The following is a 27,295-nucleotide window of genomic DNA, read 5'->3' as shown; positions in this document are numbered from 1 at the left end:
AATTTCACTCATGGCCCTTTATTACATGCTTCATACATGCTCAATGAACATCAACCTATTAAAAGGATCATGCTTCATACATATTCAACCATAAACAGAACATCAACCATAAACAGGATCATGCTTCATACACATACTCATAGTCAGTTCTAGCTTCCTAAACAGAACATCAACCATAAGCATGATCATGCTTCATACACATACTCACAGTCAGTTCTAGCTTTCTAAACAGAACATCAACCATAAACAGGATCAGTTCATAGCAGTATAACTCGTATGATCATGCTTCATACACATACTCATTGAATATATATAGTATTATAATACCATGGCTAATTAGTTCATACATATTCAACCATCAATAGGATCATGCTTCACACATATACTCATAGTCAGTTCTAGCTTCCTAAACAGAACATCAACCATAAATAGGATAAGTCCATAGCAATATAACTCACATATATGTCAATAAAACAGATATATCCCTTTACTATATATGCTTCATACACAACTATATGATTATGCTTCATACACAAGCCTTCATTATATTATTCATGTCTGGTTAAGGTATTCAACTAATTAGTTCATACCAACCCTTCATTATATGAATATGCTTCATAAATGCAAGTTCACTATATGACTATGCTTCATACACAACCCTTCACGCACAACACATTGTTGGAAATTAGGCTAAGGAATAGCAGCAGAAATATAAAAATTTTAACCTATTTCCATTTAACCCTAGGATCCGTTAATCGTTATTTCATATAAAGAAGGATAAGAAGAATTACCTTTTGATGATCAATCTACCGTTGTTAATGAAGTGCCCACAACTCTTCTCCGAGTTCCCAAACACGAAATAAAACACGGGAAGATTAATTTAGAATCAACCGTTGAATAGCAACCAAAGTAGATTGCATCTAACTAATCAACACAAGATCAAGGATAAAAGAAATAGATGAAATCAATTGATCAAAGGAAGCCGTAGAGAAATCTCGTCCTCGAACTAGGGGTGTCGAATTTTCTCTCTCTTGCACTAAGGTGGATTTCGAAAATCTCAAGAGGGGATTAGCTAGTGAATTTCGAAAATCTCATAGGGTGGGGTATTTATAATCTCTTGTATCTAATCCCTAGTTAGATAGAATTAGGTTACTGAATAGGAATTCAATTCGGAATAGAATTCCTAATTATTATCTCATTATATATCTAATATATTAAGGATAATAATAATAACCTTATTGGATAATAATAGGAGTATTATAATCTAATTAAAACTCCTAACTTATTTATCTCTTAATTAATTTAATTCATAATCCTAATCTAATTAGAATCAATAAAATCAAATTAATCATTCATGTATATCACTACATGAATTTCGACCCCCCCTTTTGGTCCATGGGCCTTATTGGGCTCAATTAGGCTTTCATCAATTAATTAACATCTATCTCTCTTTTAGGTTCCAAGTCTTATGTGTGACCCATTAGGTTCTTATTGCATCTAGCCGTATGCAACGTTATTAAATAATTTTCAAAGAATTATATTTAATCTTTGCATAACGGAATGATGTACAGAGTATGTGATTAGCAAGTCCGTAATCATTCCCCCAGAGCTATAAGAAGACAGGATGATTCTGTCGTTAACCTTTCCGTATTAGTTACAGTATAATTCGATCCTTTATTAACTACATCCTTGAACTGAATCTTATGACTATGGATGATGTCAAGTCACATATAGCAAGACATTCGTTTTACTTATACAGGCCGAGTCAACTCAAATAGATAGGTTAAGTGAAATCTGTATTTCAAGTCTTAAGTTATCACCTTGCAAGGATTTAGAGTCGAGTCTTCCACAAGCGATCCTTGGATGTATCTCCCATTCATTGGGAGTGATAAATGCTCAATCCAATATATAACGATCCCGCAATCACTTCCTGTGATACCCAACGTCTACTGTTCACACCCCAGAGTCATCTCTGTTAAGGATCGTGTTACACCAGAGTCAAAGCGTCACATTCCGTAATCCAGAATACCAATTAATATTCCTTTGAGTCTGAGGATTAGTTATACCTATTAATACCAATGAGATGAACATGTGACAAGGACGAATCTACCCATCCTGTTATCTCAAATCGGATCCCCAATCCTAATGAACAACTTTTCATCGGATCTATGTAACTGTCCAGATATCTGTATATATGAAGCTTGTGAGATCAACTTTCTATCGGACAGAAGACATTGTTACATACAAGTCTCAACAGTGATATATCAATCCCAAACATATCACTTGACTTAGGGTGGTTTTAAGTTTATTAGTTTATTATAAAGTTTTGTCTCACTTCATGCTTGTATGAACACTTTATAATCACTTTAAATAAACTTACGGATTTCCTTTTATTAGACTTTATTTAGTGCTTAAAAAGGATTGCCTTTATATAGTTATAAAACATATATCTCATTAAAACAAATGATATAAAGAACAATTCATTTACATTAAGTTTGTATCTTAGAACAATTGTCTATAGGACACTAAACCCCAACACACATCAATCATAAATAGGAAATCAGTTAATAACAATACACATACACAACCCTTTACTATGTACCTACCACTTGGATTGTACGCGTTGAAAAGTGAGCACAGTGATAAAGTTTGATGTTGTCACCACAAGTTCAAAACTAGTGCTGATAGCATCGTAAACCTATCACCATTCTGAATGCTTTCTATAAGATAACAAGCCAAGTGGAAGGTACATCGTAAACCTATCTCAGCATCACCCATGACAACATCATACATGCAACCAATCAGTTCAAACCAACATAACAATATATATACTCAATAAGTTAAAGAAATCTTCTCATACGTTATAGGTATGAACTCATTGACAATCTCTTCAATCAGCCTTCCCATGTACTTAAGCATTCTTACTATCCCTATAAATATTATGTTCAAATAAAAAGGGTCAGATGAGTTCATAACATTTTCAGCATCACGAAGTATATTGCCCTAGGTTAAAAAAGATAAAGATCCAAGCTTTTCATTAGTGAATCTAACAATGAATATAGTAAAATCAGTGTATCTAAGCGAGAGATCTAACCTTTTCAATGATAGGTATGAAAATTAATAGATCCTTATTCCAGCTGCTGAAATCCACATACGCAAGAGTAAATCAGATGAGGAAAAGATAGATTACGGAACAATGAAACTCTAATACATCCAAGAACGAAGTAAATATAGCTTACCATTACCGTGTTTCGATCTTAGTCCCAATGATTTGCATGTAGAAAGAAACTGGAGATAGAGAGGGGTGAGAGAGATGAAGCCTTAGCCAAAGAGATGGAGAAACCTAAAATGGGAGTTGGGATGAGAGAGGGTGTAGACACTAGAGCCGAGGATCCCATGATGAAAACTTTTATTAAACGATCAAGAATACTCTATAAAGTTAGGGAAAAAAAGAATGGATAATTAATATAATTATCAGTCTAAAATTTATCAAAATTAGAATTAAAAAAATATATACATAAAAAATTTATGTCGGCTGTCACGTGGCGGGTGACAACACCCACCACGTGGCGGCACCATCACCTTACTTTTTACAAAGGTGATGGCATGCATGCCATCACCTTGTTAAGTGTGAGATGACGCCATCGCCCGAGTCGATTCATCATTTCAGTCGGTGGTGCCACCACCCCGGGTGACGACGTAGGCTGTCGGCCCAATAAAAAAACTTTTTTGGTTTAGAGTTTTTTGTTTATTCTTAGGGTTTGTTCAAAAATAGTGAGTCTTTTTAGGGTTAAAATTATGGCGATTTGTGGGTTTTAAAATTGACTTTTTTTATCCCTAAAACCCTAATTTTCTCTATAAATAGAGATCATAACTCTGATACAAGGGGAGGTTTTTTTTTGGAAGGAGAGAGAGAACTCTGTAGAATTTTCAGCAAAACATAATATTGTCAGTCTATCTCATGAGTATTCTTGATCGAATTAATCAACATAGGTAAAGGTTTCTGAGAAAACATGCTCGTGTTAATATCATTCTCACGTCACAAATAAATTTTAATTAGCTTATAAATCATTTTGGGTCGTCTGTTTTTTTTTCTTATCTGAGTTAAAATAGTTGTTCCAGTCTCTCTGATTCTTTGGGAGTCAGCGGCGTTTCCAGCTACCTCATAGCTGGTGGCACCGTTGGTTACTCCCCCAACTAGTGGCAGCATCAGCTACTTATAGTTGACGCCGCAACCACCTATTAAATATTTTTCTATATATCTTCCTTTATTTTCTTTACAGGTATTTTTTATTCGTCTATTTTTCTATCCAAATTAAAATAGTTACTTCATTCCTTCTGATTCATTTTGGGTCATCGGTGCCGTCAGCTACCTCATAGCTGGGGGCACCGTCTGTTATTATCCAGCTGGCGGTGCCGTCAGTTACTTCATAGCTCACGTTGCCACCACCCATAGGTGTAAATCCTTTTCTAACTTCTAATTTAGGAATTTCTTTATTCATCCGGTTTAGTCCCCGATTAGGATCTTTCCATTTCATTCACTTTAGTCCCTGAATCCCCCTAGGAACTTTCTGATTTACTCACCTAGGTCCCTGGATTATATTCTTGTCTGATTATTCACTCTTTTTCCTCATTATTTTCTTAAGTTTTTTACTTATAACACGGATTTTACAGGTTTTATTACTTTATTTAAATATGCTTGAAGACCCGGGAATGCCCGGATGTAATTGTAATTTAATTTTTTAATCTTGGCTCATTTTGTATAATTGTTTCGATTTTTTCTTAAAAGAATTGTAAACCTAAAGGAATGGTATGGTTAGCCTGGTAAGACTTGGAATGTTAAGTAGGAGCCCGATGGGTTCACCGGACGTTTTGGGGGTGCCTAATATTCTTTTTCGAGATGATATTAGCCTTCCCCAAAGTGTACCAAATTTCCAAACCCGCTTGTCTCCCGCAAGGAATCTCGATAACATTCCCCAAACTTTATTTGGTTGGCGACTCTTATTCTTCGGTGTCGACCCTGTCGAAAATGCATCGTGATCTTAATTGGGCCTCGAGCCCAAAATAGTCGTGTCATCAACGGTTCTCCCCGTCGCTTGCGATGAGGCGCTGAACCTACAGAGGGGTTTATATATAAGCTGTGAAATTTCAGTCAAACGTATTGAGCGCCTAAATTTGGTATCTGTTTTAGTTGGCCACGTAAGTAAAATTTTATTTGCTGCTTTTTTTTATTTTTCGCATACAATGACAGTCATTTATCACAAGTATCATCTAATGATTAAGTAAATTTTGACTAAAACGCGCGTTTTCTTTAGATGACAGAATTGTGTCATCGGAAGGCCACATGTGAATTGAGCTGGTTTATATTTAAGCTTTCAGATGACATACTTATAATATACTATTGATAGGGGTATTTTACCCCTATCTTTTAGCGTGATTTACGGGTTGATTTTGGATAAAATAAATAAGTTTAATTACAAAAATAAAGTATTTTGATAAAATAAAAAAATAAAAATAAATCTCGTACTTTCAATTAATTTTCCATGCTTTTGATTAGTTTAGGAAATAAAAACGTCAAGCTAACTCGGCTCGCAAGATTTGTATTTCAGGTACGAGCAACGAGCAAAAATCTACTCAAATACGCGGGGCGTATAATCCTTTACGCGGGGCGTGAAACATGTGTCATCAATAATTGCCTTATCCGCAGGAGCCATGTGGAATTGACTCAGCATACGCGGGGCGTATGCCACTCTACGCGGGGCGTATGACACATGTCAGTAATAATTGGCCTAATCCTGAAAGTCAAACTGCACTGTCTCCCAAAGTCAACTCTTTGTACGCGGGGCGTATAACCATACACGTGAGGCGTACCAGGCATTTCCTCAATAATAAAAACTCAGAGACTCTTTTACGCGGGGCGTACTTCAGCTACGCACGGTGTAAAAGCTCCAATTCAAGCAATAAAACTTCAGAGACTCAAACACGCGGGACGTACAACCTTTTACACAGGGCGTGCTTGAGACAACAAGACAACGAATTGGTCCACATGCAGGAGATTTCTGACGGAATGGGCATTTACGCGGGGCGTAGACCACTTCACGCGGGGCGTATCATGGGATTTCTGCACCAAATAATGTTGCTCTATACTTGTACTTTGTGAAATTACAAACTTGCCCTTGCTTGATGTCTATAAATAGGAAGCTCTTGAACTTCATTTGACACCAACCAAGAAATAATTACACACTAGAGAGCAAACTATACTTGTTTTGTTACTTGTTTCAGTATAGATTCAGTTTTTGTAGCTAAACTCTCCACCTCGAGAGCTTGTTCGGTTGTTTCGGCATTCCATCGAAGTTCCGCTCCACCATTCATCACCAAGCTCAAGAGTTCCACCTCCATGACCTAGGAGACGGCTTTGAGTCCGGTTAGCTAGTTTCAAGGGCGGATTCTCCCCTTTTACGTGCTAATTAGCTTGTACTCTTCCTATGTACTAGGCTTGGTTGTATTCCATTTATATACATTTCATATTTATAATTTCATGATTTATAATCTCTATTTCCCTTTACGTGTTAGTGTTTGCTACTTGTTTTGATATTGATAATTGACTATTGTGTAGGAGAACGCGATTCCCGACTCCATTCGGGCTATCCTTAGGGAGTTATATAGGTGTTGCCCTACCAGAAGTGACAAACCGAAAACCGTAGGAATTGACAAACCACGGAACTTACGGGCCCTAGTTTCTAATTCCCCCGCATTAGACACGCCTTGACTAGGAATTACGTAGTCTAAGTGCTTCACGGGTCGGTCCTACTATACTTAGTCGTCTTTGCAAGAGTAAATTATTATCCGTAAACATTTAGAATCATCATTTATCGTGGTTATAACTTATCGATATTCATCCCACTTCATAGGGTTTTAGCTACATAAATCTGTGTCACTAATAGTTAGGAATAGTGTGTAATTGTATCTTACTTCACCCCAAAGTAATCGCCGCTTAAATAACATACGAAATCGAGTCGTCTAATACTTGTAATTATAAATCCCGTGGATTCGATACCCGGTCTTAACCGGATTATTACTTGATACGACGGGGTACACTTGCCCCTAAGTAGTCGTAGCGTCTAAGTAGAGTCAAGTGCAATTTAGAAAGATCACATTCATAGACATAGAGTCCGCACTCATAATATATACATTTCGTCATAGAAACTCTACCACTAGGCGTCGCGCTATCAAGTTTTTGGCGCCGTTGCCGGGGATTTATAATCTCCTACAATATTAGACAAAAACGTTTCATTGTTAGTTTAAGCATTCTTTTTGTATAAATTGTTTATATATACCTTGACTAACATTATTCTTTCTTATTGATAATCTTTTATACTTGTTTTACTTTATGCACACCCGATCGAAAAGTGATTCTCTTATTCCTATTGATCTCGAAATTGAACGTAGTCTTTGTAGGATTCGAAAAGAGAGAATGGAAAACCCCAACGCCGAGGTCAACCAACCCGACGGAAACCAAAGGCCACACGTGAACAACATCCGCGGGGGCAATGATACGCGTTCGATGATGGAGATCCTCGCTCCGCATCACCCCCAGAATCGTAATGGCATTGTCGCTCCCACGATCCCGGCCAACACATACGAGATCAAGACCGACATGATCCAACTGATACAACAATGTGGTCAATTCAGAGGGGAACTCCATGAGAACCCCAACGAACATTTGGATAAATTTCTTATGCGTGCCGATACCTCTCGGCAAAATGGTGTTCCCGTTGAGGCTGTGAGACTGAAATTATTTCCTTTTTCATTGACAGGATAGGCGTTGGAGTGGCTACACTCATTGGAGGCGGGATCCATCACGTCATGGGAGGAGCTCGAAAAGGAGTTCCTTTCCTACTATTTTTCGCCATCCAAAACAGTCAAGTTACGGACCGATATCACGTCCTTCAGGCAATTGGAATGCGAGGCCCTTCACGCAGCTTGGGCTAGGTTCCAGAAGTTGCTCCGAAACTGCCCCCACTATGACATCCCGAAGCACGACTTGGTAAGCATTTTTTACCACGGGTTAACCCCCACTAACCGTGCGACTGTTGATTCCGCTGCAGGTGGGGATCTATTTCGGAAGTCAGCTAGTGAGGCCTATGAATGAGCTCGTAAGGAAAAGTGTGCAATGGCAAGAGGATCGGCTTGCCGGCCCATCGCGACACCAGACGTTCGCCGTGGAGAAAGAGGCTCCGAAAAGCTCCATAGCGGAAATGAACAAGAAACTTGACTCGTTGATCGCCCAATTGAGCCTCAATAAAAGTGTGCAGGTCCTGATGTGCACTCACTGTGGTGGAGACCATGATGCGTTTAATTGCCAAACCGGTAGCCCTTTCGCCGGCGATGCCGAAAACATAAGTTATATAGGAGGCAACCAAAGGTATAATTCCCATCCGAACTCCTATTCTCACCACAATAATAATATTAATAACGGCGGATGGAGGCCTCGGTACCAACACCCGAACTTATCATATGGCAATAATAATAACGTGCTGAGGCCCCCATCCGGCTTTGAGCAAGAATTTCGAGAAAACGGGCTCGGGCAATCACAAGCCGCGCCCGGTAATCGGAACGCTCCACCTTCCAACAATGTACACGACCAATCGGTCGCGTCCTTGTTGAAGGACATATTAACCCGTCTTTCCGATAGCGAAGTGCTTTGCAGGGATCTTAGCCGCCAGGTGGCCCACCTAAACCGTCAACAACAAGAAAGGCCACTAGGAACCCTCCCGGCGAACACTAAACAAAACCCGTGAGGTAAGAATCGGGAATCCGGACAGGTGATAACGCTCCTCAACAATAGGAGTTCAGACCCGTCAAGGTTCAACTCGGACATCTTGCCCTAAGCCGCGGCGTGAGAAAGTCGAGCTACTTCGACTATAAACGTAGCATCGGTTTGAATTACTCGAACCTTATTATTTATATGAATTATAAATTTTTGTTCCTTTCTCTTCTCTTTATTTTTCCTTTTTAAGGTATTGTTCTACATTTTATTTTCGTTTGTGTTTTAATTTTTGCTTTTATTTTATTTTTAGCCTAGTTTTTATTATTTTTATAAAACCAAAAGAAAATCAAATCCCACATTAATCCAAAAATTTTTTAAGGTACGCGGGACGTATAACCCCATACGCCCCGCGCATCTTACGATTAATCCCAATAAGTGCCACATAGAGGACACGCGGGGCGTACCCTAGGGTACGCCGCGCGTATGCTCGGGGAGTTATGAATCACAACTCCCCATGGCAGCCTTTCTTTTGTCATAACTTCCCATCACTCCTCTTCCCCAAAAATCTTTCCCACTTCTCCACTCCACCTCTTCTTCCACCCAATCAACTTCCACCCTTTCAAATTCAAATCCTTAACCTCCCTCCACAATAAATTAACATTAACTACCCTCTTAATTTCAAATTAAAACACCTAAAAACATTAATTAAACATAAAAACCATAAAAACATTAACACCTCATTAATAATATCATGAATTAAAACTCCAAAAAAAATTCAAAATACATCTCAAAAAACAGAAAAACATTCTTCACAATCCGTCTTTACGCGCGACGTACCCCCTTGTACGCCCCGCGTCCCTGCCTTTTTCCTCCATCCAAAAGGGCAGGAGGTGCACTACACGCGGCGTACTCCCATGTACGCCCCGCGTACCGTGCCCTATTGTGTAAATTAGAGCTCAAGAGGTGGGATACGCGTGGCATGGCCGCTTCACTCCACGCGTACCCCTCCTGGGGATCCGAGTTTCACTTGGATCCCCACTTCCTCCCTATAAATATCCTTCCTTTTTCCCTCTTTTTCTCTACTTATTAACCCAATTCTTCCCCAACACTCATCTCCCACTCCTTCTACTTCTCCTCCCTTCCTTACTATTGTCATGGCACGAAAAAGAGCCGCCGACATACGCCCCCCACGGTCCACTCGGGCCCGATCCTCCCATTCCGCACAAAACCAACAATCACCTCCACCTCCCGAACGGGAGGAAACACCCCCCTCACCCACCTGTACCAGGCTCCTTTTCACCTTCTCACCGAGGAGGAGGCCACCCGGTACGAAGACCTTTGTGCCGCCACCGTCATGGAGCTTCCCTATATCCCACATAGAGTGCTCGATTAACACGATCTCGGCACGCCTTTTGAAGCTCGTCTCCGTGCCCTCGGATGGTACGACATCTATAGTAAAGAATACCACGTGTACCCCTCCTTGGTCCTTGAGTTCTACACCACCCTCACCTCCAACAATGTCCCCGGAGCCGCACTCTTCAACTTCCGCCTCCACAACCGCCCTTTCTCCATTGACACTCAATAGCTCCAACACCATTTCACTTTCCAAACGGAAGGGGGCAGATCCAGTTGGCCCGTCGGCGTTGCCGCTCATGAGTTTTGGGCCTCCATTACCGGGTCCGATGATTATCACATCTCCAACCTCCGCCCATCTCTCATCCGTGACCCTATCCTCCAACTTCTCCACCGTTTCATCTCATTTTACTTCTCGGGGAAGTCCGAGGCCTCTAAGGTCAACAAACACGAACTGTTGGCCCTCTACTGTTGTGTCAATGGGCTCACCTATGACCTCGCCTACCACGTGACTGCTCACCTCCACTCCACGCCCATCCGGAAGCGGGCCAAGCTCGGTTTTGGCCACCTCGTCACCATCTTCGCCCTTACCGCTCTCGGTGAAGCGGCCCTCGAGCGCCTCCCGTGCCTTGTGCCTCGGCCATTGGACAAAAACGCTTTTAAATCCTTAAAGCATCCAACTTCTAGCCCGGGCGAGACCTTTGGGGCAGCCAACTCCAATGTGGAAGGTGACTCGGACTCGAGCTTGGGTCTCAATTTTAGTCCTCCACCCCTCCATGATTTTAACTCTCTTTATGCTCGGTTGGATATTTTGGAGGATAACCAACGTCGGGATCGGGCTCATTTCGACTCCCGCTTCGATACCCTAGAGGCTCAACAGCTAGAGGATAGGGCTAACTTTGACGCCTTCACCAACGCCTTCTACACCCACTTCAACATCCGTGACAATCCGCCTCCACCACAACCATAGTTTCCCTTTCTTTTCTTTTCATGTTTTCTTTATTTTCTTTTTGATGTTGTTTTTATGTTTTTAATGTAGGATGTTCTTTTTAATTGAAATTGTTAAGTTCCGTTTATGTTTTGTGCTTTCGTTATTTTCGCTTTATTGTTTAGAATAACACCACGCAGGGCGTACCCCATGGCACGCCCCGCGTGCCCATCATTTTTATGCTTAAAAAAGTTCAGAAACTCAAACACGCGGGGCGCCCTGTTCCTTCGCCCCACGTATTTGGGTCTCTGACTCCCAAAACAATAAAACCACCGCCTTACGCGGGGCACCCTCACTATTACGCCCCGCGTATTTGAGTCTCTGACTCACAATGCAATAAACATGCTACCCTACGCGGGGCGCCCCCTTGGGCACGCCTCGCGTAGGGCCCCTGACCACTAAGGGTCTTCTTTTCCTTTCCTTACTTTATTTTTGTTTTTGTTTTAACCTCTTTTTGTGACACCCTTGGAATAGGCGTCATTTTAAATAACGCGGAGGGCCGTGCAACCCCGCACTTAACGTTTGTTTTGCACTAACAAAAACAAAAATAAAAATAAAATAAATACAAAAATAATTAAACTACTTTATTGAATCTTTCAAATTTTTCCCAACACGTTATCCCTCCTTCGGAAATTAATTAAAGTTCCGTTATTTGTCATCAAAAATAAAAAAAACGTCGGAACATAAAGGAATGAATCAATTAAGAGATTTTAGTCTTGATCTTAAAGTTAGGGAATTTGTGCAAAACTTAGGATTAGTACTAAACTAAGACATTGAGTCTTAACCCAAATGTTATCTCCATAATAAACTTTAAAAAGGCAATAAAAACGGGATAGTTGAGAATTTAGCGAAGACTTGATAGTACACAATTTAAACACGAATCTTTGTGAGGTATTCTTGAGCCTAAAGAGTTCGTACGAGAACTCTAATTCTTTCACAATTTTTCGAGAGCTTTGACTTCACTCGACTCATAGAATTTGCATCCAATACCAGGTTAAGTACACTTATTTGTGGTAAAAAGGCAATAGATGATAAACCGAACCCACTTAGGCTAATTTTTCTTAATTTATTTTTCTCGTTTTCATTGAACATTAGGAAACCCCTTCGAGCCTATTAACCAACTTTTTTGTTAATACCCTCTTAACATTTAACCCTTTTTCCTCTTGTTCAATTACCGACATAATCAAGTTGCACCCAAATTACCCGAAATAAGTCACGGCCTTAGCAAATGAGCACCATAAGTTGTCAAAATATTGTTTTTGTGCCTCTATCAAAACAAAGGATACAATAAAAATAAAAAGGTATTTTCAAGCTCCACCCGAGCAATTTTGAAGTATATTTTGTAAAATTCGCCAAGGCCGAAATAAACAATGATACGGTGCAATCACAAAACGGTATTTTTGAACTCAAGTTTCTTTAAACTGACCACTAAAGAAGCCACCCACATTACAACCCCCCCTCCGGGTTCATTTTTAATGTTGCTTAACCATATTTTAGGAGGAAAAACCCGGATGAAAATGCAAATTCAACATGATCTCGAGTAAGTGCAAAGATGAGTGCTAAAACACCGACCCACCTAAAATTGAGCGTAAGAGCGAAATCCCTTGGTGAGGTACTATCGGGTTCTCAAAAGATAATCATCCCCCGTTAATATTGCCTATTAAATCTTGATCATGGAGGTTTCAAACAAGTTCCGTACTCAATTGTTTGCATAGGTACTTACCGAAACCTTTGCACAAAACCATAACTTTGAAATCACGCACTTGGCAAAACCAACCTTCGGTTTGTTTCTTAATTTTCTCAATCCATTGTCTTTCGATTTCTTTTACTTGAGGACAAGTAAAACTTTAAAGTCCGAGGAGGTTTGATAGGGGTATTTTACCCCTATCTTTTAGCGTGATTTACGGGTTGATTTTGAATAAAATAAATAAGTTTAATTACAAAAATAAAGTGTTTTGATAAAATAAAGAAATAAAAATAAATCTCGTACTTTCAATTAATTTTCCATGCTTTTGATTAGTTTAGGAAATAAAAACGTCAAGCTAACTCGGCTCGCAAGATTTGTATTTCAGGTACGAGCAAGGAGCAGAAATCTACTCAAATACGCGGGGCGTATAATCCTTTACGCGGGGCATGAAACATGTGTCAGCAAATAATTGCCTTATCTGCAGGAGCCATGTGGAATTGACTCAGCATACGCGGGGCGTATGCCACTCTACGCGGGGCGTATGACACATGTCGGCAATAATTGGCCTAATCCTGAAAGTCAGACTGCACTGTCTCCCTGAGTCAACTCTTCGTGCGCGGGGCGTATAACCATACACGCGAGGCGTACCAGGAATTTCCTGAATAATAAAAACTCAGAGACTCTTTTACGCGGGGCGTACTTCAGCTACGCACGGCGTAAAAGCTCCAATTCAAGCAATAAAACTTCAGAGACTCAAACACGCGGGGCGTACAACCTTTTACACAGGGCGTGCTTGAGACAACAAGACAACGAATTGGTCCACATGCAGGAGATTTTTGATGGAATGGGCATTTACGCGGGGCGTAGACCACTTCACGCGAGGCGTATTATGGGATTTCTGCACCAAATAATGTTGCTCCATACTTGTACTTTGTGAAATTACAAACTTGCCCTTGCTTGATGTCTATAAATAGGAAGCTCTTAAACTTCATTTGACACCAACCAAGAAATAATTACACACTAGAGAGCAAACTATACTTGTTTTGTTACTTGTTTTAGTATAGATTCAGTTTTTGTAGCTAAACTCTCCACCTCGAGAGCTTGTTCGGTTGTTTCGGCATTCCATCGAAGTTCCACTCCACCATTCGTCACCAAGCTCAAGAGTTCCACCTCCACGACCTAGGAGACGGCTTTGAGTCCGGTTAGCTAGTTTCAAGGGCGGATTCTCCCCTTTTACGTGCTAATTAGCTTGTACTCTTCCTATGTACTAGGCTTGGTTGTATTCCATTTATATACATTTCATATTTATAATTTCATGATTTATAATCTCTATTTCCCTTTACGTGTTAGTGTTTGCTACTTGTTTTGATATTGATAATTGACTATTGTGTAGGAGAACGCGATTTTCGACGCCATTCGGGCTATCCTTAGGGAGTTATATAGGTGTTACCCTACCGGAAGTGACAAACCGGAAACCGTAGGAATTGACAAACCACGGAACTTACGGGCCCTAGTTTCTAATTCCCCCGCATTAGACACGCCTTGACTAGGAATTACGTAGTCTAAGTGCTTCACGGGTCGATCCTACTATACTTAGTCGTCTTTGCAAGAGTAAATTATTATCCGTAAACATTTAGAATCATTATTTATCGTGGTTATAACTTATCGATATTCATCCCACTTCATAGGGTTTTAGCTACATAAATCTGTGTCACTAATAGTTAGGAATAGTGTGTAGTTGTATCTTACTTCACCCCAAAGTAATCGCCGCTTAAATAACATACAAAACCGAGTCGTCTAATACTTGTAATTATAAATCCCGTGGATTCGATACCCAGTCTTAACCGGATTATTACTTGATACGACGGGGTACACTTGCCCCTAAGTAGTCGTAGCGTCTAAGTAGAGTCAAGAGTAATTTATAAAGATCACATTCATAGACATAGAGTCCGCACTCATAATATATACATTTCGTCATAGAAACTCTACCACTAGGCGTCGCGCTATCAACTATCACGAAAAACAATCAGACGACACGAAAACAAATGTATGTCATGTATCTTGTGTTGCGTGAAAGGGAAAATGGCATAGTGTTTAGTGAAAGATGAATAATTATGTCTTTTAAGATGTTTGAGCAAATATATAAATGACCACAGTTGAATATTTATGGATAAGTAAATAGACAGTAATTAAAAGAGTAGGGATGGAGAAGTTTAGACTTGTGACAATTTATACAGGTTCGTTAACTAATGCCTACTTCTATCCTCGAAAGCACCTCTCGAGGATTTTCACTATGATTCTTTTGCCGAGCAAGAATTAAGTTTGCGGAGCTTTTACAACCTAAAAGCTACCTAAGTAAATATCTCATCGATATTCATTTCTCTCAAACTTACCAAGTGTTTGAGAAATTCACTTCTCAATTTTTACAAGCTCTAGCATAGCTAGATGGAATATGAGGATTTTGTGCAAAGGTTTTAAACAGATGAGAACTTATATTAAACTAAGAATAGAACAGAAGTGTGTTGGATGGAGATGGATTAAATTGACTTGGCTTTGGAACTTGAACTGACTCTTTCTGATTAGCTTGAGAAGGAGTTGCATTTTCAAGCATATTGAATTTATGAAATTGCATGGTTTGCTTTTAGACTGGATAAGAATTCTAGGATCATAAGGGTAGATTGTGTTGGGGTTTAGTGTACTATAGTCAATTGTTGTAAGATATAAACCAACTGTAAATGAATTGTTCTTTTATATCATTTGTTTTAATAAGATATATTATGTTTAAACTATATAAAGGCATTCATCTTTTAAAAACTAATTAAGTCACATAAAAGAAAATCCTGAAGTTTATTTAAAGTGATTATAAAGTGTTCATACAAGCATGAAGTGGGACCAAACCTTATAATAAACTAATAAACTTAAAACCACCCCAAGTCAAGTAATATGTTTAAATAGGGATTGACATAATAATATTGAGACTTGCATGTAATAATGTCTTCTGTTATGAATAGAGAGCTGAGCTCACAAGCTTCAGATATGAAGATATCTGAGTTACATGGATCTGGTGAAGGAGTTCATTAGGATTGGGGACCCGACTTGAGATAACAGGAAGGATGGATTTATCCTATGTCACCTATTCATCACATTGGTATTAGTAGGTATAAGTAATCCTCAGACTCAAAGGAATATTAATTAGTGATTTTGGATTGTGGAGTGTGATACTTTGACTCTGTTCAAACACGATCCATAACAGGGAGGACCCTGGGGTGTGTGCGGGCAGGCGTTGGGTATCACAAGAAGTAATTGCAGAAAAGTTAATATTAGATTGAGCATTCGTCATTCCTGATAAATGGGAGATATATCCAAGGATCGCTTGTGGAAGACTTGACTCTAAATCCTTACAAGGTGATAGATTAAAAGTTGAAATGGAGATTTCACTTAATCTATCTATTCAGAGTTAACTCTACCTGTACAAGTAAAATGAACGTCTCGCTATATGTGACTTGACATTATCCATAGTCATAAGATTCATTCAAGGATGTAGTTGATGAAGGATCGAATTACATTGGACCTAATGCGAAAAGGTCAATGACGAAATCAACCTGTCTTCTTATTACTCTGGGGGAATGTTTACGGTTATGCTATTCACAGTCCGCGCACTCATTCCGATATACAAAAGATTGAATATAATTTTTGGGAAAATTAATTCAATAGTTGTATACGGCTAGTGGCAATAAGAGTTGGTCCCGTGTAATTAGTTCCAAGGGGGGGTTAGGAACTAATATAACTTTTTCTTTTTAATTATGCTGACTTAATGTAATTCTTTGAGTTTCACAACTCAATTTTGGTCAGCACGGCCGAGTGAGGCGTAAGACGGCTTTAGTCAGATCCTGACTAGAACTGTTTTACTTGCGAGTTGGGAAATGACACTTTTGTGGTCAGCTTCCAACTCAACACTCTGATTTACTCAGTGTCAGCTTAAACAATTTATATACTGAGTAAATATAGCAAGCAACACATACAGATATATATTGAGAGAGAGTTGGAAGTGTTGGTCCCGTGTAACGTGACAAGATTAGTTCCAGGGGGGATATGAACTATTCAAATATTTTGTCCGTTAAGGCTGACTTCTTTTCTTTAGGAAAAGGTTTACACAGCAGTGCTGAGTAGTTTAAGACACAAGCTTAGTCAAGTGGTGACTAAGTCTGTTTCTTTTCTTGAGTCAGGAGATAGCACTATTCCTGAACTCAGCTTCTCAATGCACTTAACTCAGCGTGAGTTTGTTACTTGGTCAGTTTTATAGAAAGCAATATATAAAGGAGTTAAGGGTTAGAAATATGTTACTCAGCAGACATATCCTAGTTCGGCCTCTCCGCCTACGTCCAGTTCCCGAAACTCGTTCCGAGCTTTTTGAATCCTCTACTGAGCTCTTTAAAGGTAAAGCACGAAACCTTTTACAACAGAAGCTGAGTATACAAGAGTACCTTCCTCTATTCCTCTACTCACTCCTATCACTACCGCTGAGTACTATAACCGAGTACTCAGCTTCTCCTTTCTATACTTCTAGAAATGATAAGTGTTTGTCCTAAACAACAATTGCTAAGACACTTTAGATGAATAAGATCACTCTAGACTTTTACACAAGATTGGAATTGGTGTAAGATTTGCTTTGCTTTTCTCACAGAACTTCAAGTATCAATTTGGTCATCGTTTCGGCTTAATTGAAGATCTGCATCAAATGAAGCATTTGAAAGGCCTATTTATAGTGACACTTCAAGCACCGGTGATTTCGAATTTCGAAATAACCATTGGAGGCAAACGGCTTCCTGTCCTTTTCACTCAGTACGTGCTCAGCATCCTCGGCCAATTATATTCTTATATCTTCTGTCCTCGCCAGTGCTCAACAGCTTTTCGTCAGATGAAACAGAATGTTCCCACATTTATGGCAAAGTCTTCCAGACAGCTTCCTGCACCTTCTGAGCTTTACCCAAAGTAGAAATACTTTGTCTCCAAGTTTATTTTGTTCTGCCGCTGACTTGTACTTCTTGTCGTTCAACTCAGCAGCTTCGTTTTGAAGCCGTTGTGATGAAGGCTTCTCGATCCTTCTTCAAGCTGGGCTGGCGATTTACTTAGTACGACTGCGTTTTGTCTTCCTGGGCCGTGAGGTCTTGATCTGTTGACTTGGGCTTGACTTCCTCTTATGGGCCTTTAGGCTTTTTATCTTAATGTCTTATAAATCAAATAACTCAACATTGAACAAACACATTAGTATGAATAAATCAAAGCATTTAAATTTAATGTGTTGGAATATTTTTATCATTCACATAAATAATTTTGTCAAATCAAAATCATGTGGAAAGGTGTTTCAACAAACTCCCCCATTTTGATGTTGGCAAAAATATTCAGTAAGGAAATCAGTGTTGAGCTCCCCCATGATAGTTGACCTTGTTTTTCTCAAGATACTCCCCCGTAAGGGTTGAGCTACTGACTTAGTTTTACTTTAAACATTTCAAGGTTTAATCAAGTAAGTCTAGGGTCAGTTTTCTGAATTAGGTTAGCTCATGGAACATATTCTTTTTACTCAGTTAAGTTATACGGAAGATTGAGTTTAGATATCAAAGTACGCTGAGTATATCTTTGTTCAATGAGGTTTAGTTAGGAAGACATATAAAAGAGGTAAACGTTTATATCAACACAGGAGACAATCATAAGGCAATGTGCATAAATAACACAGTTGATTTAATGAAGATACGCTAGTGTTCAGCACAGAACATAAATAAGCATCACATAAAATTAGTCAATTTGAATGATAGATGCATAAGTTTAGATTGATGGTCAGCAAGACAAAATACGCCAGATAACAGCAAAAGTACAAGTCAAGATCTTAACAAATCTGGCCAAAACTATTTCTTTCTGTTGACTTGGACAGTACTATCTTTGCCTTTTCCCTTGGCGTGTCTTTGTTGCTGCTGACTACCAGATGCTTCTCCTGTATGATGAGTTCTACCAGCTTGTTCTTTCTCCCCCGTTTTGCCAGCATCGGGCGGAGGAGGAATGAAGGTGTCTTTGAGAGCAGCACGAGTTAACCCCACGGAATATGCCTTAAGCTTTTTCGTGCTTTCATTGAGACCATCAAAAACAGGAACACCATTATCCAAGACGGAACGGGGAACCCTGACCGAGGCACTGAGCATGCTCAGAATATATTCTTACGACTTTCCAACCCAGGTGATAGTATCAGTCAGCATGGCATAAGCTTGATGAAACATCTTAAGCAAAGCCGAATCATAATACTGACGCTGAACATTCGTGTGACGCGCATGTTTGAAATGGATTGGGAGTATTGCAGAAGCTCATTTGTCTTGAGTTGGTCAGTTTCCATCTCTTCCTTACTCAAGTTGAGTAGACGGACAGCCTCACTAATTTGCTCAATGGAGCATTGGGAGGTGGAAGAGAGTTGCTCGTTGGTTCTGGCTTGTTCAGACTGAAGCTAGGTAAAGAGGTGATGAACCTCAGCAGAGGTTGCATACATTGAGTTCGCAGCTGACAGGTTTTGAAGTTGACCCTGGAGAGAGTTCATGTGATTTACCATAGTCAGCTGGAGTTCGGCCAGCTTTACTAGTGACTCCTTCTTGGGCTGTTGAGACTGGAGAGATGTCATAACACTCAGAAGATCCTTAAGACCTTTGATTTCTGTGAGAAGCTGAGTGACAGAGGAAAGTTGAGTTTGCTCAACATGAACTGACCCAGCGGCTTCGACATTGGATTGATGAAGGTCCTGGAGTAAGGCTTGAGCTGAGTCAATGATTCTTCGACCAGACTCAGTAGCTTGCAGGTAAGTGTATGATTCATCAACGTTTGGCCCAGATGCCGGAATATGAGTAGCACCAGATGGAGGAGGTGATTGGTGCTATTCATTATTTGAAGTGCCAACGTGGTCAGTGGCTGGACTTTTATTTTGACTACCAGTAGGAATTGACTGGTTGATATTCTGCTCTTGAGGATGTGGAAGAGGATGATCAGCAGAGTCATTTACTTGCTCAGAGTCAGGCTGAAGCTGACTAGTTTGAGGAGGTTGAGGAGTTTCAGAACTGACCTGAGCAGGTGTTTCCTTTGCTATCTCAGTATGTTGAGGAGCAGGAACTTCGAGCACTTGCTCAGTATCAACTTGACCTTGAGTAGCAATTGAGTCGGCATGTTCCTTAGGTTGAGAAATAGAGGCTTGCTTTTTCTGTTGCTCTGGTGGAGAAAACTCAGTGGGATTGGAGAAGAATTTGAACTGCATGTCAGAGAGGTCAGTGATGGGATCCCGTAGAGGTGAGTCATCCAGAAGGTCAATAATTGGGGATTTATGAGCCTTTTTCTTAAGTCTCCTTAATTTCTTAGTCTTTGGAGGAGAGGGGTCAGCTTGAATAGAGTCAAGAGATTCAAAAGGTGAATTTACCCCTAGGTCAGTGGGATCCTTTGCTGTTGGCTCAGCTTGTTCTTCAACTTGCTCAGTGTTAGTTGTCTCATGTTGCTCAACATCTGCTGTCTCCTCAGCATCAAATTGACCTCCGAGATTTCCCAATTCTTCTTCATCTTGGTCAGTGGGGGTTTTCTCAAGATCAATGCCTTGACTTCTCATAAAATGTGAGTCTTTAGAGATAACGACGTCAAGTGGGGGTGCATCAATAGGACTCAACCCAGAGGAGATCTTCTTCTTCTTTCTCAGAGGCTGCACAGGAGTGTCCTCTTGTTCTTCTTCCTCAGGCTCAGCTTGCCTTTTGAGGTTTTCTGCTGACTTGGGCCCAACCTGACCTTGTGCAACTTGAGGCTTTGTTCCTTTAGACACAAATCGAATCTTTTTCGGTGCAGCATCAGCGTCTTTAGAAGAGGTTTGAACAGCTTTCCTCTTTCTATCTTGCTTATCAGCGTGAGCTTTCTTTGCTTTCTTTGCTTCTCTAGTCAGCATCCCCTCTGTTTCCTTAACAACGGCCCCTTTTCCTTTCTTGGGCACAATCGGTTGGTCGTAGACCAAGCCAAACAATGCAGCTGCAGTAATCTCAGTCCCCCAGATATTAATTTCCTAAACCAAACTCACCTGATAATCTTTGAGGATTTTGGTGATAAGTGAGCCTAACTTAAGGGTTCCAGTACTTCGTTGAAAACCACCGATGAGAAAAACTGGCATTTTGATCGGCTGGTAGGTCAACATGTGCGAAATGAAGCACTGCTCGAAGTTAGATGCTGAAGACGTGGAGTTGACCTTTGGAAAGAGGAAGTTGGTTAGTATGTAGTGTGCTATTTTCTGATGCTGACCCATGGAAGTACTAGAGATTTCCCCTGAATGACCGACGGGTTTGCAGAACTTAGTGGGATACTTAATTTTACCGTGGTCATTCGTTGTTCTGAGTTTAGCTCCTTCGGTTTTTAGCTTGAGCAGTTTGGCAAGGTAAGGAGGGTTGATAAAGATGTCTTTCCCTTTGACCTTGGTGACCATATAGTCACTGTTATCATCAGCGACTCTTAGGTTAGCGTAGAATTCCTTCACCAACTCTAGGTAAGTGGCTTCTCGAATAGAGAATAGCTCGGTCCAACCATTCTTAGAAATCCACTCGCAGAAGGGTTGCTCAGCTTCAACAAACCCCTTCGAGAACCATCGGGAGTGGTCAACCTTGTATCCTCTTACACTTTCGTAGACCGGTGTGTAGGTTCTCTCAATTGGTTTCTTCCCCTTGTCCTTCTGTTTCTTTGACGATGTAGCTTGGTCAGCCTGGGTTTTCTTGCTCGGGGTAGTGACCTTAGAATGGTCATGCTGACCAGGTTCTTAAGACTTGGTGGGAGTCTCGCTATATTCCTGCTGAGCAGGAGATGAAGGGTTTTCATTCGAGCGGTTATTATCGTAACCGGCACCGGAGACATTCTGAGAATCGTTAGACATGATTCTTAGAGATTTTTGAGAGGTTTGGGATTTTTAGAGAGATATAATTTGATTGCCAGAATTTCTAAGTGTAAAGAGGTAGAAGTGGAAATTCATCCGCTATTTATAGGGGTGTTGAGTTGATCTGAAGCGTTGAGGTGGCAGTTTGACCTCGAGATAATCAACCGACAATGATTCTGGCATTTATGACACAATCGGCGCATGTGTTTTCTAATTATTGCGTATACATCATCCTAGGTGGCTATTTAATGCGCGTGCTAGTATTAATTCTACAACAGATCTTTTACTCAGCGTTAAGAATGACATACATTTGTTATTCTGAGTAGTCAGTTTTTCGTAGAATAATTATTCGTGTGCTTAGTAACTCAGCTTAAGATAATCACTCAGTGTGTACATCTACTCAGCATGGGGAATTTCATATCATGTTATACTCAGCATGCAATAGTTACTAATTTAGCACGAATCACTCAACGTTTAATTTAAGCATAGAATTTTATTGATGAGGATTAAACATACCGATAGCTTCTCTAAGTATGTTGAATTGCTCACGAGCCAGTGGCTTGGTGAAGATATCAGCAAGCTGCTCATCCGTTGGGACATAGGTCGGCTTGATCTCTCCCTTGAGTACATGGTCTCTGATGAAGTGATGCCTTATGCTGACATGCTTCATCCTGCTGTGTTGGATTGGGTTCTTTGATAGGTCAATGGCACTTTTGTTGTCACATTTGACTTCAATTGTTTTAGTCTGAACACCATAATCTTCCAGCTGTTGCTTGATCTAGAGGACTTGAGCCACACAGCTTCCAGCAGCAATGTACTCAGCTTCATTGGTTGACAGGGCTACTGACAACTACTTCTTACTGAACCAAGACACAAGACAGCTTCCAAGGAAATGACATCATCCTGAGGTGCTTTTTCGTTCAAGCTTGTCTCGTCCGTAGTCAGCGTCAGTGTATCCAATGAGTGTGAAATTATAAGTATTGGGATACCATAAACCTGTATTCACTGAGCCTTGCAAATATCTAAGGATTCTTTTTACAGCTATGTAATGAGATTCTTTAGGGTTAGATTGATATCTAGCGCAATAACATACTGAGAACTGAATGTCCGACCTACTAGCAGTTAAGTAGAGTAGAGAGCCAATCATACCTCGGTACAATTTGCTGTCTACTGACTTACCATTTTTGTCGGCGCAGAGGACAGTGTCAGTGCCCATTGGGGTAGATATTGACTTGCAGTTCTCGAGTTCATACTTCTTCAATATCTCCTTAGCATACTTAGTTTGACTGATTAAGATGCCATTTTTCCCTTGTTTGATTTGAAGTCCAAGGAAGAAGTTGAGTTCTCCCATCATTGACATTTCAAACTCAGTCTGCATCTGCTTACTAAATTCCTTGCACATGGACTCATTAGTGGCACCAAAAATAATGTCATCAACATATATCTAAGCCAGTAGGGTATCTTTACCCTTCCTCTTAATGAATAAGGTTGTATCAGCTTTACCCCTGACATAATTTCTAGTCAGCAGGAAACTGGTCAGCCTCTCATACCAAGCACGTGGTGCTTGCTTGAGACCATACAGAGCCTTTTTGAGCTTATAAACGTGGTTTGGGAACTTGGGATCCTCAAACCGTGGAGGCTGATTAACATAGACTTCCTCGTTTATAACTCCATTAAGGAATGCACTCTTAACATCCATTTGAAATAACTTAAAGTTCATGTAACTAGCATATGCATAGAATTCTTATAGCCTCTAGCCTTGCCACTGGGGCGAAGGTCTCACCGTAGTCAATACCTTCTTGCTGACTGTAGCCCTGAGCTACAAGTCTTGCTTTGTTCCTGACTACGTTCCCTTGTTCGTCTAGCTTGTTGCGGAAGACCCATCTTGTTCCTATGGTCTTCTGGCTTCTTGGGTTTGGCACTAAGTCCCATACTTCATTTCTCTTGAACTGATCAAGTTCTTCTTGCATTGTACCCATCCAGAAAACTCATCGTGCTCAGCTTCAGAGAAGTTCTTTGGTTCCAGAACTGAGACGAATGCTACATTGCTGAGATATCTCCTGAGTTGATTTCTGGTCATCAGGGTGTTTTCAGCAGCATCAAGAATAGCACTCTCTAAGTGTCCTCTTGGTATTCTGATCTCCTTTGGTAGAGTGATGTCTTGAGCTAGTTGTGTTTCAACAATCTCTGCAGGTGTAGATTGTTCAGTGAAGACAATTTGACTTTCACTTTTACCTTTGGTCAGCCCTTGAGGTAGTGACTCAGCGGCTGTTTCTTGGTCAGCAGGTGCTGAGTGTGGATCATCCTCAGTCAGCTGCTTGTCTTTTCCTGCAGGGTTAGTTTCATCGAACTCAACATGTATGGACTCTTTTAAGACCTGAGTTCGTTTATTGAAAACTCTGTATGCTTTGCTGTTTGTTGAGTAGCCTAAAAAGATAGTTTCATCAGCTTTTGAATCAAACTTAGCAAGGTTGTCTTTAGTATTTAAAATGAAACATTTACAGCCGAAGGCACGAAAGTATCCAATGTTGGGTTTTCGTCCTTTCCAAAGTTCGTAGGGAGTCTTCTTTAATATGGGTCTGACTAGAGCCCTATTAAGTATGTAGCAAGCTGTGTTGACAGCTTCTCCCCAAAAGTACTTCGGAATCCTATTCTCACTCAGCATTGTCCTGGCTATTTCAACCAAGGTTCTGTTTTTCCTCTCAACTACCCCATTCTGTTGAGGCGTTCTAGGAGCAGAAAAGTTATGGTCAATACCGCTGGCTTCACAGAATTCAACAAACTGTTGATTTTTTAATTCTCCACCATTATCACTTCGGATGTGAGCTAACTTTAGGTCTTTGTCGTTTTCAAGTTTTCTTACTAATGTTGAAAACGTCTCAAAGGTTTCATCCTTGCTACTCAGCAAGATGATCCAAGTGTACCGAGAAAAGTCATCTACAATGACCAAGGAAAATCTCCTACCACCCAAGCTCAGCGGCTGGACTGGTCCGAAGAGATCCAAGTGTAGCAACTCGAGTGGACGCTTGGTTGAGACAATGTTTTTATTATGAAAAGATTTTTTACTTTGTTTTCCATACTGACAAGCATTGCATAATTGATCCTTTTCGAACTTAAGTTCTGGCAATCCCTCAACTAATTGCTTTCTTGCTAATTTGGCCAGGAGGTCCATGCTTACATGACCAAGTCTCCCGTGCCATAGCCAGGAATTTTCTTCCTTTGACACTAAGCATACATTTTTTGAAAATTTCTTTTCCAAATTCAGCATAAAGACATTATCAACACGAGGGGCAGTTAAAATTAATTCATTTGTTTTTCCCTCGAGTATTTTACATCCAGCGTTATCAAATATAACTTTTCTGTCGTTGTCACATAGCTGAGCTACGCTCAGTAAGTTATATTTGAGTCCACTGACTAGGGAGACTGACTCAATAGTAGGATTACCACCAACGGTTCCTGACCCTGCTATCTTACCCTTTTTGTTGTCTCCGAAACTTACGCTTCCACCTCGTTTACGCATAAGTGTGATGAACTGAGTTTCATCACCAGTCATATGCCTCGAGCATGTGCTGTCAATGTACCACATTTTTTACTTCTCAGCACACCTCAGGCTTACCTGCAATATAGCTAGTTATCTTTAGGTACCCAAGTCTTTTTGGGTCCTTGGATAGTGTGCCCATTTTTCCCACAGAAGTCACAGCTGACCTTCCGTTAGGGATATCTCACTGGCTGGTCAGCACCCCAATGCTGAGCATGCCAGCACACCTTTATGGTGTGTCCTTTCTTCCCACAGAAGTCACACTGGACATTCCGCTGAGGATTCCATCTCTGCTGACTAGTACTTTGGTACTGAGTGTTCGGATGAATATTTCTTTTATTCGGAATCTTGAGTTGATTCTGAATAGATGTGATGTCCTTTCTCAGTTTCTTAGAATCTGATTGGACCTCAGAGACAAACTTGTGCATAGTTTCTACGTTGCTATGCAAAGTTGAGTTGTCTTGGAGAAGATATCGAAGGTCACTCAGTTTGACCTCTTCAATCTCATCACATCGCCTGCTGAGTGCTCTTGTTGGGGTTTTGTGTCCTATAGTCAATTGTTGCAGGATACAAACTTATTGTAAATGAATTGTTCTTTATATCATTTGTTTTAATGAGATATATGTTTTATAACTATATAAAGGCAATCCCTTTTAAGCACTAAATAAAGTCTAATAAAAGGAAATCCGTAAGTTTGTTTAAAGTGATTATAAAGTGTTCATACAAGCATGAAGTGAGACAAAACTTTATAATAAACTAATAAACTTAAAACCACCCCAAGTCAAGTGATATATTTAGGATTGATATATCACAGTTGAGACTTGTATGTAACAATGTCTTCTGTCCGATAGAAAGCTGATCTCACAAGCTTCACATATATAGATATCTGGACAGTTACATAGATCCGGTGAAACGTTGTTCATTAGGATTGGGGATCCGACTTGAGATAACAGGATGGGTAGATTCATCCTTGTCACATGTTCATCTCATTGGTATTAATAGGTATAACTAATCCTCAGACTCAAAGGAATGTTAATTGGTCATCCTGAATTACTGAATGTGAGACTTTGATCGTGTGGTCCCACGATCCTTAACAGAGATGACTCTGGGGTGTGAACTGCAAAGGTTGGGTGTCACAGGAGGTAATGTCAGGGTAGTTATACATTGGATTGAGCATTTATCACTCCCGATGAATGGGAGATACATCCAAGGATCGCTTGTGGAAGACTCGACTCTAAACCCTTGCAAGGTGATAGCTTAAGAGTAGAAATTCTGTTCATCATTCCGTTATGCAAGGATTAAATATAATTCTTGAAGAAATTAATTTAATAGTTGCATACGGCCAGAAGTAGTAAGGACCTAATGGATCACACATAAGACTTGGAAACAAAAGAGAGATGGATCTGATTAATAGATGGAAGCCCAATTGAGCCCAGTAAGGCCCACATGGATAGGGGGGTCGAAATTTATATATATGATTAGGGAAGGAATTAATTTATTCCACTAATCCTAATTTGATTAGGATTATGAATTAAATTAATTAAGAGATAATTAAAGTAGGAGTTTTAATTAGATTAATATGCTCCTATTATTATCTAACTAGATTACTTATTATTATTCTAATTATATTAGACATATAGTAAGATAATAATTAGAAATCCTATTCTGAATTGGATTCCTATTAAGTGACCTATTCCTATCTAACTAGGTTTAGATACAACCTAATATATATACCCCTACCCTAATGAATTTCGACACACTAATTCCTCCCCCCTTCGAAATTGCTTAGTTAAAGAGAGAAAAGAATTCCCATCCCCAAGTTCGTGGACAAGAATTCATTCGGCATTCCATCGATTGATTAATCTAATTCATCCCTCTTTCTCCTTGATCTTGTGTTGGTTAATTAGAGGTAATCTATTTTGGTTACATCTCATAAGGGTTGATTCTAATTTAACCTCACCGTGTTCACGAAAGAAGAAAAACAATCAAAAGGGAGAAATTCGTTTTTCTTCGCCTACATCAGGTCAGTTAACTAT

The sequence above is a fragment of the Euphorbia lathyris genome, chromosome 1 (genome assembly GCF_963576675.1).
Source record: "Euphorbia lathyris chromosome 1, ddEupLath1.1, whole genome shotgun sequence".
Classification (NCBI taxonomy): domain Eukaryota; kingdom Viridiplantae; phylum Streptophyta; class Magnoliopsida; order Malpighiales; family Euphorbiaceae; genus Euphorbia; species Euphorbia lathyris.
Note: the sequence above shows the minus strand (reverse complement) of the source record.